The sequence below is a fragment of the Tachypleus tridentatus genome, chromosome 1 (genome assembly GCF_004210375.1).
Source record: "Tachypleus tridentatus isolate NWPU-2018 chromosome 1, ASM421037v1, whole genome shotgun sequence".
Taxonomy (NCBI): domain Eukaryota; kingdom Metazoa; phylum Arthropoda; class Merostomata; order Xiphosura; family Limulidae; genus Tachypleus; species Tachypleus tridentatus.
The window spans coordinates 15382595-15394763 of record NC_134825.1 but is presented as its reverse complement, the minus strand read 5'-3'; the positions used below and the strand labels follow the sequence as shown (position 1 = coordinate 15394763).

At 35.5% G+C, this 12169-nt stretch overlaps 2 non-coding genes across 2 annotated transcripts; both read left to right on the top strand.

Annotated features, from left to right (window-relative positions):
- Positions 1 to 483: 483 nt before the first annotated feature.
- Positions 484 to 556, top strand: TRNAR-ACG (transfer RNA arginine (anticodon ACG)). Its single transcript has one exon. It is a non-coding gene; the product is annotated as a tRNA-Arg (tRNA).
- Positions 557 to 11479: 10923 nt separating this feature from the next.
- Positions 11480 to 11552, top strand: TRNAR-ACG (transfer RNA arginine (anticodon ACG)). The gene has a single exon. It is a non-coding gene; the product is annotated as a tRNA-Arg (tRNA).
- Positions 11553 to 12169: the final 617 nt, after the last annotated feature.

Here is a 12169-nt window from a genome sequence, read left to right as displayed (position 1 = left end):
TTAGAAACATCAGCGAATAATAATTAAAACCAACAATGGATAATAAATAGGACCGTCAATGGAAAATAATTAAAACAACAACTGTTAATAATTAGGAACAACAAGGCATTTCTTTTTTTTTACCGAGGGTTAGATCCGCTAATTACAGGAGATTTAACAAGGAAACTTCTAGAGTGGTATTTATTTGAATGCTATTCTAGTTGTGTGCCAATTAATGTGACTGGATAAACTTAATAAAATTGAAACAATTTCTTATTACCAACAAACAAAAAAGTAACGTATATTTTTGTGTAAACAAAAATTCATTTTCTACTGGGTTGTTATTAGGTCTGTAACCTCCTTTATTTCAATATAGATCTTTACAGAACTAATACATGACTAGCTTAAAGTATAATCTTTAATTGAAGAACTCGAAGTAGAAATGAACCAAGAAATCATATTTGAATTAAACAGATAAACTTAGTTTCTCTGTCTAATCAAAGCGGGCCAGTGGCGCAATGGATAACGCGTCTGACTACGGATCAGAAGATTCCAGGTTCGAATCCTGGCTGGCTCGATTAAGCGTTACAATTTTGGGTCCGGCATGGCCAAGCGTGTAAGGCGTGCGACTAGTGATCTGAGGTTCGCGGGTTCGCATCCCGGTCGCGCCAAACATACTCGCCGTTTCAGCCGTGGGAGCGTTATAATGTGACGGTCAATCCCACTATTTGTGCTAAAGGGTAGCCCAATAGTTGGCGGTGGGTGGTGATGACTAGTTGCCTTCCGTCTAGTCTAACACTTCTAAATTAGGGACGGCTGGCGCATATAGTCCTCGTGTCGCTTTGCGCGAAATTCGAAACACAAACAAACTGTATATTGCAAAACAACACTAGTATACTGCTTTATAAAGGACAGTTTTATATTCTTGAATACGGTAACATCATTGCACGTGAGCAGCGTAACTGCAATTTCCATAACTTTAGCCAGGCACTACTGACTGGCCAATATACTAAAAGTAACATGTATATTGTTATGATATTTAGATTAAGCATTTCTGTTTTTATGTCGTCACATGTAGTTTTCCTAGGAACAACAACATAATTTATATTTATTCCCAATTTTTTATGCAGGTTACGAAGTCTGTCAAATTGAACCAACCCGTATGAAGATAAAGTAGTGAAAATAACAGATAAATATAAAGTTTGTTTGATAAAACGACGTTCATAATTACCTGGGGATTATAAAATCTGAAAATGTTCTGATCCTTAAAAATATTTTTAATCTTAAAATCAAAATTATTTTGCATGTTGAACAGTCAACATCCTGGTAACGAAAAAAATACAAGAAAATCTTTAATTAAAAGATCTTAATATTTAATTGAAAATGGCATATTTTGTTTTCAAAAGCTCGGCAGTGTGTACCAATAAACTGTCAAATATTGCAAAGATATGCTTACATTATCAAAAAATTATACTATAATTACTTTTATGGTTACGAGCTGAGTAAATTTCACCCAACCTTTACTGGAAGGGCTATCTGCAAAATTACCACCATCTGTACCTAATGAGTGGATCTTCAAGAATTCAAAATATGAACACAGAGTACTGATCAATTCTTTCTTTCAGTTTGTTGAATGCTTATCCAGAATCAAGATACGAATAAATGTTATTTGGGTTTTCAAGTAATTTGCGTGGAGGATTTAACAGAATGATCATAGTAAGAGCATGTTATAAGAAATCCACTTATCATCCACAGGTTCACATAGACTGTGAAGCTGTTTGAAACTATATGTTCTCAAGACGGTTTGTATGGGTATTAAATCTTTAATTAAAATAAAGTACACAACAATGTTTTGACCTTCTTAGGTCATCTTCGCAAGCAAGCTAATCAAACCTATATAGAATTCGCCCACGAAAACTATGTTTATTTTGATCGATGGTATAACTCTAAGCATATTGGTAACAGTTTTGAAAAACTAAGACAGTTATATCTAATTGACATAACCTAACATCCAACTGCACCGCCCCTACAATCCTGTACCCGTTTATACTCTCATCCCTAAGACATATGTCCAGCAATGGTCACTTGCAAATTCTCTCTTTCTTAACCTGAAGATGACCTAGGAAGGTCGAAACGTTGTTCTCTCCTTCTCAGTAAATGTTTTAATACCCATACCAGCAGTTCTGAGATGCATTTTTATTTCAAGTGGATTTCTCGTCATCAAGATCTATAGATAGATTTTAGTGTATCACTTGGTTTCTATGTCAGATAAAGCTATAGATGTATGTTTGTCTATCACTTATTTTCCGAGGTCGGACAGACCTACAGTTGGAAGTTTGTGTATCGATTCTTTCTCTACATCAGAGAAATCTATGTTTGCTTGTCACTTGTATTTCTATGCCAGAGTAAATTATACTTGCATATTTGTTTATCAGATGAAATTTTGTGTATCTCTTAGTTTATTTACGTCAGACAGATCCACCCTTGGATGTTGGTGTATCACTTGTTTTATATATCAGACATACCTATAGTTGTATGCTTGTGTATGACTTCTTTTCCTGTGTTTGACAAATCTGTTTTACATGTATGTCCATCACTTATTTTTCTAATTGAGACATATTCATACTTAGATATTTGTGTATTACTTCTTTTCTATGCCAGACATACTCATACTTGGACGTGTGTGTAACACTTGGCTTTCCATGTCAGACAGACCTATAGCTGGATATTTGAGTTTCACTTGTTTATCTACTTCGAAGAGACCTATTCATGGATGTTCGTGTGTCAGTTCTTTTTTATGTCATACAGATCTATACTTAACTATCAGACAGACCTAAGGTTGGATGTTTGTGCATCACTTACTTTTCTATGTCTTAAGGACCTATAGTTGGATGTGTATGTATCACTTTTTTTTCTATATCAGACAAACCTATAGTTTTATATTTGTGTTTCACTTGTTTTTCTATGTCATGGAGAGCTATAGTTGTTTGTCTGTATATCATTATTATTTATATTAGACAGTCCTCCTGTTATATGTGAATGTGTCACTAATTTTTTTTCTATGCAGACAGACCCATACTAGATGGTTTTGTATCACTTCTCTTTTATGTCAGACAGCTGTATAGTTGGATATTTGTGTACCAGTTATTTCTATGTGTAAGACAGATTCATACTTGAATGTTTGTGTATCGCTTGTTTTTTATATCAGACATATCCACATTCAATTTTAAAAGACAACAATAATAATATAATTATAATACGTTCCTCACGTCAGACAATCACGTAGGTTCATCAAATTTTGATTTAAATGATGAAAATACCATGACCAGGGCGCATTCGAAAGATGAAACTTTTGTCTACAGGGCCAAACTGGGAATCTTAATATTATAATAAGAATAGTATTATATTATATCTACTTGGTATTTTTTTATTGGGAATGGTTTTCGCTCGATTGTAAGTGCAGAGCTCAGAAAAAGTAAAACTTAATTATTCAATTTTAGCAATAATCGATATATTTTTATATTACTTTACTGTTTCGGGAGGAAACGTAATGGAACACTTTTGTACTCCAAGAAGAAATAAGTAGAAAATAATATTATTTATTATCGAAGGCTGTTAGATAAATAATTATAATAATTATAAAATAGCCATATATATACACAACCAAAAGTCATATGAAAGACGTGAGGAAATTCTGAAAATTATAAAGCTTCACGACATATCACAAATATATACACAACAACATGTACAGCAGCTGCTACTTCCGTTTCATGTGCAGAAGACGATTGTATTGCATGTCAAGTGTATTAAAATCTGTGGTTGTTTTATCGGTTGAATATTTTTATGAAAGTAAAAAAGATAAAATGTCGAATATATATTTTAAAATGTTATTTACACTACGTACTCACACATACCCCAGTATGATTTATTCTGCCTTTTATGATTAATTTCGGATATCGTTTATAATATGTGTTGAGAAAACACGCGTATATATTTCAAAAGTAACAATATGGATTGTCAACAAAGTGTTCTCAGATCTTAAGTCACATGGTTCTTTAAAAGTCACTGTTGATTATATTTTGCGTCAGTCATACATGCGTTCATATCTGTTCCAATGTTTAAAAATAAGGCATCAAATGCATTTAGTAACAAGCTTCTGAATGAAACTTCTATAAAATTCTTGGGGTTTGGAGGAGAAGAATGTAGAGAGGGTAGTTTTGACATCTCCATGTGTTCCAAGCTCTTTTCCATTGAGATAGTTCTGCAAGCTTCGGAATAAATGATAATCTGATAGAGCAAGGTCTGAAGAATAACGAGAATGTGGAAGTTTTTTCCAGTTTAGCTCTCAATCTTTGCAGATGTAATCCTTGCTGGATGGGGCCGTGCATTATCTTGATGTAACACAACATCTTTACGAGTGATAACAGGCCTTTTTTCTTTCAGTGCAACATTGAAGCGCTCTAACTCTCGGAAGCAAAAGTCTGATGTAATCGTTACATTAAGTAGCAACAACTCAAAGTGGATCACAGATCAACAATATAACACCAAACGCTTAACAAGACTTTCCTAGGGTGGAGGCTCAGTTTGGGCTGTGCTTTAGCCAGTTTACCTGCGGCGCTTAACATTTTTTATAAAATATCCATTTTTATCTCCAGTCACTAACCTGTCCAAGAAAGGTGAGTCACGTTCACGAGAGTGCAGAGAAGTGCAAATGTCCACTCTTGCTCTAAGGCTGGGTTTTGTCAAGTCATGGGAGACTCATTTTCCAAACGGTTGGAGATGACGGTGAACTGTTGAATGGGTTGAATTAAACTTCCATGCTAGTTCTTAAACTGTCACAGCACAATCTTCATCAAGTGCAGCCAGCAGCAAGTCATCATTAAACTCAACAGGACGACCTGCATGTGACACATCAGTTAAGCTGCAGTCACCTGAAGTGAACTTATGAAATTACCTTGGACGTTTACTTTCATTGAAAGACTCCGTATCATAAACACCTTGAATGCTTCATGTAGTTTCTGCTGTACTATTGCCTCTTCTAAACTCATAAAGTATTATATGCCTAATGTGCTCCTCATACACATCCATCTTCATAAGGGTTTATTTGGTTAATGATCTGAAAAAGTGGAGTTGGATTAGTTTCTTTCTGTTTGATTTGTTTTGAATTTCGCGCAATGCTATACAGGGGTTGTCTGCGCTAGCCATCCCTAATTTAACAGTATAAGACTAGAGGGAAGGCAGCTAGTTATCACTACCCACCGCCAACTCTTGGGCTACTCTTTTGCCAATGAACAGTGGGATTGACCGTAACATTATAACGCTCCCATGGCTGAAAGAGCGAGCATTCAAACCCACGACTCTCGAATTACGAGTCGAGTGCCTTAACCACTTGGCCATGCCGGGCCCATACATGATGTAAATGAGCCTAAGTATGACTCATCTCTAAATATGTACTATAAGTCAAGTAAATATGTCACCTATTGCTATAAGTATCTAATTCATCATATTGTAGTTTTATCATATAGAGTATTAAAATGGTATTTACGTAAATACGCATAAAATAATCCAACAACATGAAGAACATTGGAGTATGTGGACTATTTGTATAACGAGTGTGTCCTAGTATAAATAATGAACGTTCCAACAAGTACATGGCCCTGATCTCTAGAGATTTTGATTTCACATTAGTGAACATTTATGAAACTGTTCCCCTCTTTTATGTTGTGTTTAACATTTAATTGTGGCCTCAAACATAAAATATTAATGACACAATAAATGCGGGAGGAAGATGTCAGGGTTGTACCTGACCCTCCTAGGTTCACTCAAAGGACCTAAATAGTGATAAATAGAAAGAGCGAATATATTTATATTATGCACAGAGCAAATTCACATATCACTGCACAAAGTAGCAGTAGAAGAACGTATGGAACATGATTAGAAGTGTGATCTAATAATTCTGGTAAATCATCTGTTCCAAAGAAATAATGTTAATGAAAGAGGAGCAGGAAGAATAAATAAAGCTGATAAGTGTGGGAGGGGTAACAGAGAGAAAGGTCATAGGATGTCAGAAGTGAAGAATAAATAAAGCTGATTGTGTGGGGTAACAGAGAAAAAGGTCATAGGATGTCAGAAGTGAAGTTAATAAATAAAGCTGATAAGTGAGGGTTAACAGAGAGAATGGTCATAGGATGTCAGAAGTGAAGTTAATAAATAAAGCTGATAAGTGAGGGGTTAACAGAGAATGGTCATAGGATGTCAGAAGTGAAGTTAATAAATAAAGCTGATAAGTGAGGGGTTAACAGAGAGAATGGTCATAGGATGTCAGAAGTGAAGTTAATAAATAAAGCTGATAAGAGAGGGTTAACAGAGAAAAGGTCATAAGATGTCAGAAGTGAAGTTAATAAATAAAGCTGATAAGAGAGGAGGTTAACAGAGAGAATGGTCATAGGATGTCAGAAGTGAATAAATAAAATCTGATAAGTGAGGGTTAACAGAAAGAATATAGGATGTCAGAAGTGAAGTAATAAATAAAGCTGATATGTGGAGTTTAACAGAGAGAAAGGTCATAGGATGTCAGAAGTGAAGTTACACAAAAAAATTATTTTCGTACAAACCAAGTGAAGAGATTGTACCTGATGTATAAGTAACACATCATTATTCGCGTTTACATAAAGAACAGTCTGCTAGTTTATATCTTAGAGCTCCAGGTTGGAGATCAGTGAGATGTTTGTCATCTGAAAACTGTACTGAAACTAATAAATTCAGATTAAGATTTAATATGTGTCATCTGTGGTCACGAAATCTGTCTCACCATTGTAGAGCAAGTTACAAAGGCTACAAACAATATACTATATAACATATCCTGATAAACATATTTCTAAAGTAAAATCTAGAAGGTGTTAACTGTGTCTAAACCAGTAACAGATTCTTCAGTTAAAACACCCTTAGTGTCAGTATCAGTTTGAAGAATGTGAAAGTTCCTCCCTAATTTTAGTGGTTTGAGTTAAAGTGAGTTTATTACGTCCTATCTCTTGTGACAACGTCTCAAGAAGTTTATGACTAGCTTTAAAGAAAGCTTTTCGTAAGATTCGATTAGGAAGAAGGCAATCATTCCATCAGATAAAATCATCATCATTACTGCAGATTGCGACGTAAACTCAAAAACTGTAAGTAAGGAATTGAACATAAAATGTGGTGGGTGAAACAAACCAAGATTTAAAAAAAAAGACAGTCCATATGATTATAGAGAACAAGGGAAGCCATTTCGTCTAGCATGGAAAAGCACCTTGATACCACAGAAATGTGATTCTGCAGAAGAATGGTACTTGTTCCGTGGGCAGACCATATAGCCAATGAGGAAGTACAAAGAAGATCAGAGACAGAGAAAATTGATTATAACCACCAGAGAAAGACAACTGAGTTTCCTGGGACATATAATGAGAAAGGAAGAAATTGAAAATATGATTATTACTGTAAAATTAGAGAGTGAAGTGGTCGAGGAAGATCAGGGTTAAATTGCATCAGAAACACAAGGATATCAATGGATGTCAGTGTTAAACTACATCAGTAACACAAGGAAATGGATGAATGTCAGTGTTAAACTACATCAGTAACAAAAGGAAATGGATGTCAGTAATAAACTACATCAGTAACACGAGGAAATGGATGGATGTCAGCGTTAAACTACACCAGTAACACAAGAAAATTGATGGATGCCATCGATAAACTACATCAGTAACACGATGAAATGGATGGATGTCAGTGTTGATATACATCATTAACACAAGTAATTGGATGGATGTCAATGTTAAACTACATCAGCAAAACGAGGATATGGATGGATGTCAGTGCTTAACTACCTCAGTAACACGAGGATATTAATGGATGTCAGTGTTAAACTACCTCAGTAACACGAGAATATTAATGGATGTCAGTGTTAAACTACCTCAATAACACAAGGAAATGGATGGATGTCAGTTTTAAACTATACCAGTAACACAAAGAAATGGATGGATGCCATTGTTAAGCTACATCTGTAACACAGGAAAATGGATGTCAGTGTGGCTGAACTTTTGAAACCTACAAGAAAGATGAACATATGAAGAAATATAATCGTCAACATTTGCACTGGACGTAATACCAAGAGACACAGACTGAACAGTTTGTTATTTTCAATAACGATCTGCCGCCAGCTGAAAGTTAAAGAAGGGTTGAACAGGCTGAAACATAATTAATAATAATAAAGCTGCCAAATTGAGTCCTGTCACGAATAAAGTTTCCGGGAATGATGTCAATATACCTTCTGTACAAATAGGGAACATTTCTTAAAAACAAAAATCCAAATTATTAAACAAACAGTTTGTATACGAATATTCCATTCTGGTTCCCATAGCAACATAGAGTAATTGTCATTAAACTTAAATATATTTAGAATCAGTACAAGTTGTAAAATTTTATCAGTGGAAGGTAGGAGTATAACTCGTCCATCAAGAAAGAACTTGAGAGGTTTTAAGCCTTCAATGTAAAGATTGAATATGTAAAGAGATATTACATTACCCATGAAGATTATGAACAATTTGTAGGAACCTTAATTTATGTACGATAAGATAAAGAATGTTATCAATAAAATTAGAAATCAGTTTTGTGGAACACTTGTACACAAACATGATGAGCCTTCCTGAAATCTCAGGGTTATGGATCTTGGGAGTACAAAAAGATAGACATTCTAGGATCTTATAAACTAAAGTTTCGCCCTTCGTCGGTTAGTCTGTTTATGGTGTCGGCTCTTTGAGTTTGCGTACAACGGTGAATTCCATCACATGTAAAATTAGGTGTCGGATAGATGTCTCCAGCTTCATCTATGTACAGTTCATAGCTCCAAACTACATTAGCGTCTCCTTCGTCAGTAATTGTAATAGCAATGTGAAATCGTGGGTTACATATAGTTTGATGTTCCTTCAGCTCAAGCTATCGTAAAGAAGTAATAAATATCGGCTAATCTGTTCCATCAACATCAGACAACTTAGAATAATTATTCACACTTGAACTAATTTGTGCACTTAATAAAACTCATGGAACCCATTTGTATTGGCTGTCGTTTGGTATAATGCTACACACTATATTACATGTACTCTGCCCACCATGGGGACCAAAACCTTTAACTTAATGCTGAGCCACTTGGAGGTGGACAAGAAGCAGATAAAATAAGTCGAGTCTTGTGTAAAAATTAAAAGGTAAACGTGAAAAGTTCATAAGGTGTTTAATGACAATGATATATCTTAGAAAGTTAGAATATTCGCAAGTGTGGCAAATGCCACACAATAGTACCGTAAAATTGAGTATTCATGACAAGATCTTAAATTAACGAGAGGTAAAACCAATGATTTTAATACATTAACTCGATTCACTATAACCCTAAATAATTACCAAAATAAGTAAAGTGTGGATGTAGATTTTGAAAGGTCACAATATTCTGTAAACTTTATACAACTTTAATCAGTAACACGAATACTGTTCAATTTCCCACCAAAATAAATGATTTTTTAAAAAATATAACAGAAGAAGTCTTGTTTGTTAAAATCACAGACTTTACGAGCTCTTTCTAAGAAGTATTGTAAAGGTAAGCAAATTCTAATATAACTAATTTTTTTGTTTTTGAATTTCGCACAAAGCTACACGAGAGCTATCTGCGCTAGCCTTCCCTAATTTAGCAGTGTAACACAAGGCAGCCAGTCATCAACACCCACAGCCAACTCTTGGGCTACTCTTTTACCAACGAATAGTTTGATGGATCGCAACTTTATAACGCCCCACGGCTGAAAAGGCGAACATGTTTGGTGCGACGAGTATTCGATCCCACGACCCTCAAATTACGAGTCGCACGCCTTAACCCACTTGGCCATGCCGGGCAAATATAACTAATATGCCGTACGTAGTGCATACTGTAACATAACTTATCTACAATATTCGTATTTGGAAATGGAACATTCATAACTGCAAATCTGAACGTGTCCATGTTATTAAAATGTTAACTTGAATATTTGTTTTATGATCCTGATACCTAGTTTGGTTTGGTTTGTTTTGAATTTCGTGCAAAGCTACACGAGGGCTATCTGCGCTAGCCGTTCCTAATTTAACAGTGTAAGACCAGAGGGAACACAGCTAGTCATCCCCACCGACCGCCATCTTTTGGGCTACTCTTTTACCAACGAATAGTGGGATTGACCGTCACATTATAATGCCCCACGGCTGAAAGGGCAAGCATGTTTGGCGCGACGGGGATGCGAACCCGCGACCCTCAGATTACGAGTCGCACGCCTTAACACGCTTGGCCATACCGGGCCGACAAGACTTTATAAACAGAATCTGACAGCATGGAACTAACTCATTTTGGATATCAATAAGAGATGAATATCCTCTGTTAAGTGCTAAGGCTCAGCGAACCTGAATTCCTGTGATAAAAAAAACAAGTACCGCGCGAAAATCAGTGTGGAACAGGAAATGAGAGTGTTGGTGTCCAATCAGATTCCAAGGTAAGCTGTGCAGTACCCAGTAGGCGCACACATCCCATTAGTAATTGTGGTTGTTTAAAAATGAAATAAAAGTATTGTTTTACCTTCAATTTACGTGTATTATTCTTTCAGACGGCTACAACGTTTTTAGAAGATAAATAGTTACTAAGTTTTAAGTTGTTTGGACCTAACGACTTCATAAACGGAATTGTTAGGTTTTTTTTTTTTTGCCTAAGGTGAGACAAATTGCTGAGACACTAAGGGTGCTGTGAACCGAAACAGTTTTGGACACGCTGGTAAAAGGAATGGTGCCTAAGTTAAGTGTAGTCAAATTAACATTTTAAGCAGAACCTAACAACAGAAAGAGTGTTTATCATTTTATCTGTTGTGTTGATTATTCTATTTAGAAACGATAATCGATAATAATTAGGAAACATAACAGATGCTAATTAAGAACAACAATAATAATTAGGTGGACAATAATTACGAAGAGCAATAGATAATAATTAGAAACATCAGCGAATAATAATTAAAACCAACAATGGATAATAAATAGGACCGTCAATGGAAAATAATTAAAAACAACAACTGTTAATAATTAGGAACAACAAGGCATTTCTTTTTTTTTACCGAGGGTTAGATCCGCTAATTACAGGAGATTTAACAAGGAAACTTCTAGAGTGGTATTTATTTGAATGCTATTCTAGTTGTGTGCCAATTAATGTGACTGGATAAACTTAATAAAATTGAAACAATTTCTTATTACCAACAAACAAAAAAGTAACGTATATTTTTGTGTAAAGAAAAATTCATTTTCTACTGGGTTGTTATTAGGTCTGTAACCTCCTTTATTTCAATATAGATCTTTACAGAACTAATACATGACTAGCTTAAAGTATAATCTTTAATTGAAGAACTCGAAGTAGAAATGAACCAAGAAATCATATTTGAATTAAACAGATAAATTTAGTTTCTGTGTCTAATCAAACGGGCCAGTGGCGCAATGGATAACGCGTCTGACTACGGATCAGAAGATTCCAGGTTCGAATCCTGGCTGGCTCGATTAAGCGTTACAATTTTGGGTCCGGCGGCCAAGCGTGCGTGCGACTAGTGATCTGAGGTTCGCGGGTTCGCATCCCGGTCGCGCCAAACATACTCGCCGTTTCAGCCGTGGAGCGTTATAATGTGACGGTCAATCCCACTATTTGTGCTAAAAGGGTAGCCCAATAGTTGGCGGTGGGTGGTGATGACTAGTTGCCTTCCGTCTAGTCTAACACTTCTAAATTAGGGACGGCTAGCGCATATAGTCCTCGTGTCGCTTTGCGCGAAATTCGAAACACAAACAAACTGTATATTGCAAAACAACACTAGTATACTAAGACAGGTTGCTTTATAAAGGACAGTTTTATATTCTTGAATACGGTAACATCATTGCACGTGAGCAGCGTAACTGCAATTTCCATAACTTTAGCCAGGCACTACTGACTGGCCAATATACTAAAAGTAACATGTATATTGTTATGATATTTAGATTAAGCATTTCTGTTTTTATGTCGTCACATGTAGTTTTCTTAGGAACAACAACATAATTTATATTTATTCCCCAATTTTTTATGCAGGTTACGAAGTCTGTCAAATTGAACCAACCCGTATGAAGATAAAGTAGTGAAAATAACAGA